We start from the raw sequence: 3,060 nt of genomic DNA, 5'->3' as shown, positions 1-3,060 counted from the left end.
CGCTCACACTCCACCACTCACACAGGAGCGGCCAGCACGGCCACATGTAGAGTTTAAGTTGTGGGCTGCACGTGATGACATCATTGCGGATGCAGCGTGACCAGGAAGAAGATGTTCTTATGGGGCCAGCCGGTTTCCTCTACTCTCTCTTCTGAGTCTTCTTGGGGCCCAGGGGCAAGTGGGACGACGGCGAGCAAAGTACATTGGCATCTTGGCATTGTTAATACATTGATCTATTACAACTCTGCTACATTTGACCTGCTTTTTCTTTTTGGGGCTTATACTGACACAGTTATATAGATGTTAGGAGCACCTAGGCCCGGGCCTTGAGGGCCTCTCCCTAAATCCAGGCCTGAAAACTGGATTATACAAACTAAAAGCCCTCCCCCATAGGAAATACTTCCTATAGAGAGAACACAAAATTTTAAAATATTAACTGAGCCAAAATCAAGTGTGAAATTCTGTTGCCCTGCCCCTTGCTACTGAAATAAGATTATCAGAACTGTATCGCTATACACATCACTATATATTGGTGGCATAGCTTCCCCCCCAACCTAAATGCTCCTAAATTGATGAATCATAAAATGATACAATACATGGTTATTGTAAAGGAAATGATCTTTATTGAATGTTGAGTATAATAAAAACAATACATACAATTTTACTAACAAAACTATGCTTTCATAGATAAGAATGTTTAATATAACTTAGTCATCCCCAAAAGTATTTTCTTTGCTTAACTCTTGCTGCAAAGCAAAAGCTTGGCCAAAAGGTTAATACCCTCCCCCCACCCACACACCCGCCCCCTCACCCAGCAGGAGTTTGAATGTTGCCCAATTGCTTTGGCTCTATGGCCAGTTTTGGACTGGGTTTGGGGGCCATTGCAATGAATCAATAGGCTGGAGAACCTATTGATTTATTGCACCAACCCCCCCATAGCTGACTGTTTGAGAGGCAACTGGGCAGTGATAGTGCCAATCATTAGAGGTAACAGTAGGCTGAGGGGGGTTAGGGAGGGTTTCTTAAAGAAATACACTGTTGGGGATTATAGTAAATCAAATTAATTTGATCTTTCTCTTCCTATGTCCAAGTCTGTCTTCTAGGTCTGGTCTTCTTCTAGGCTGATCTTGAACACATCAAGGTTCCACTCTTTACCTTTATGATATATATTGTCTTTGTCATGATTGCAGTGAAGGTTGGTGGGGTTAAGGTTAAAGTGGCCTTTAGACTGATTTGGCAGCTTATCTGCCCATATGGAGTGTTGAGACGGGCCTCCCCGATCAATATCTGGCCAAAAATCAGCCAAATATTTATCAGCAGGTTTGATTTTACCTTAGTAAAACCGGCTAGTGGATGTGATCTTTGTCCTATCAGTGCCCTTTGCCATTGTTGTAATGCAATCGTTTGGCCCTGCTCGTTTGGTCTTCTCTGTCTTCTTCAGTCAAGGTCTTGTAAACGTGCAGAACAATGGAAGTTTTTCAATAACTTCTACAAAGTTGGCTTCTGGTTTGTATTTTCATTCTGACAACACAATCTGTCTTTGACAACACAAAAAACCACAGCAACATCCTGGTGTTTTCTCCTGGGGAATGATCGGGGCCTTTATCTGTTTTTTAGAAAGGGCATCAAAGTCCAGTTCCTGTAAAACAGGGTAAAAAAAGTTGCTCTTCTGAGCATATTAAATGATAATTCCCAGCTATAAGTAATAGGAAGCAAACACGACATTAGCCAAATATTCCACAAGTTCCATGAGGGGTTGGGATATAGAGTTCTCATTGAATGCCAATGAATACAATTTTCTCTATAACTTCTATACAATGATTTCTTTTATGATGATTGTTGTAAAGATGTGTAATATATAAACTTTACCTTAAAGAATGAACTTTCCTTCAGTTCCTCTGCATCACATTTACTTCCTAGTCGTTCCTGTGGATTTTTCCTCAAGAGCTATAAATATATATAAGTATATATCGTTATACACACAGCCTGTTTCTAAGCCGCTATATACCATATTTATATCATCAACATTTATTCTAAGCTTTTCAGTTAACAGTAAATCAAAAGCAGGATCTGCCCATGTGTTTGCTTTGTATTCAGCCAACCTGCTACATGGTTTCATTGGTCAGAAAACACTTTATATAGCAATTACATTGGCATATTCATTTAAAACTATTGTATTTTTTAAAATGAATGTTATGAGAAATAAAGCAAACAGTTTGAAGGCAAAGTTAACCCTTTCTAGCATGCTAGCTTATGGAAATGCTACAAAGTTGGACAGGTAGGAATCTGTTATCCAGAAGGCTTGGGGTCTGGGGTTTTCAGATAGGGGACCTTTCCATAATTTCATTCACTGTATATTAAGTTTGCTTACATTTAAACATTAGACCACCCAATAGGACTGTTTTGCCACGAATATGGATTCATGCAGTTCAGTTACCATCAAGTAAAAGATTCTATTGAAGTAATTAAAAAATGACTAACCCTATAAGGGGTTATTTGCATAAAACTGAATCTATGGAAATGGCCTTCCGGTAATTTGTATCTTTCTGGATAATGGGTTCCCAGATAAGGGATCTCATAGCTGTACTATCATCCAATTGCTAATGTTTGGCTTCAGCATTACTGAGTCCATTGGGCTCATACCCTGTCTGTGGGATTATCCCTAAACACAAAGACCCAGTATCCAAATTGCTGACAACTTACATTTTGTATGATACTAGTGGCGTCTTCATCCAGATTTTTTGGATAGTTTGGCTCATTTTCTTTGATCCTCTTAAAAAGGGTTTCCACAAAAAATGCATTAAATGGCAACTGAAAAGGAAAAATGGAATTCGATTACAAAGGAAACAATGCATTGACACGTTAAGTAATTCAGCTTTAGGGTAGGGTTACCACCTTTCCGTGGCCCAGGCTCTGGGCAGGGGGAGGAGTCATGATATCAGAGGGGTGGATCAGTGATGTTGAGGGTGGGACAGGAGACATCATGGGGTGGGGCTATGACATGGCGATCAGTAATTGGCTGATCACTCTGTCAATCAAGGGAGATCCTGCCTGGTTTTC

General features: G+C 40.1%; 1 long non-coding RNA gene across 1 annotated transcript; it reads right to left on the bottom strand.

Moving 5' to 3' along the window:
* Positions 1–819: 819 nt before the first annotated feature.
* Positions 820–2,828, bottom strand: LOC108702423. The gene is made up of 3 exons (XR_001933275.2): positions 2,704–2,828; positions 1,870–1,947; positions 820–1,639 (listed from the first exon to the last, which is right to left on the bottom strand). It is a non-coding gene; the product is annotated as an uncharacterized LOC108702423 (long non-coding RNA).
* Positions 2,829–3,060: the final 232 nt, after the last annotated feature.

Source organism: Xenopus laevis, chromosome 9_10S, assembly GCF_017654675.1.
Source record: "Xenopus laevis strain J_2021 chromosome 9_10S, Xenopus_laevis_v10.1, whole genome shotgun sequence".
Taxonomy (NCBI): domain Eukaryota; kingdom Metazoa; phylum Chordata; class Amphibia; order Anura; family Pipidae; genus Xenopus; species Xenopus laevis.
The sequence above is the reverse complement of the archived record's forward strand: the minus strand, read 5'-3'. Positions and strand labels throughout refer to the sequence as shown.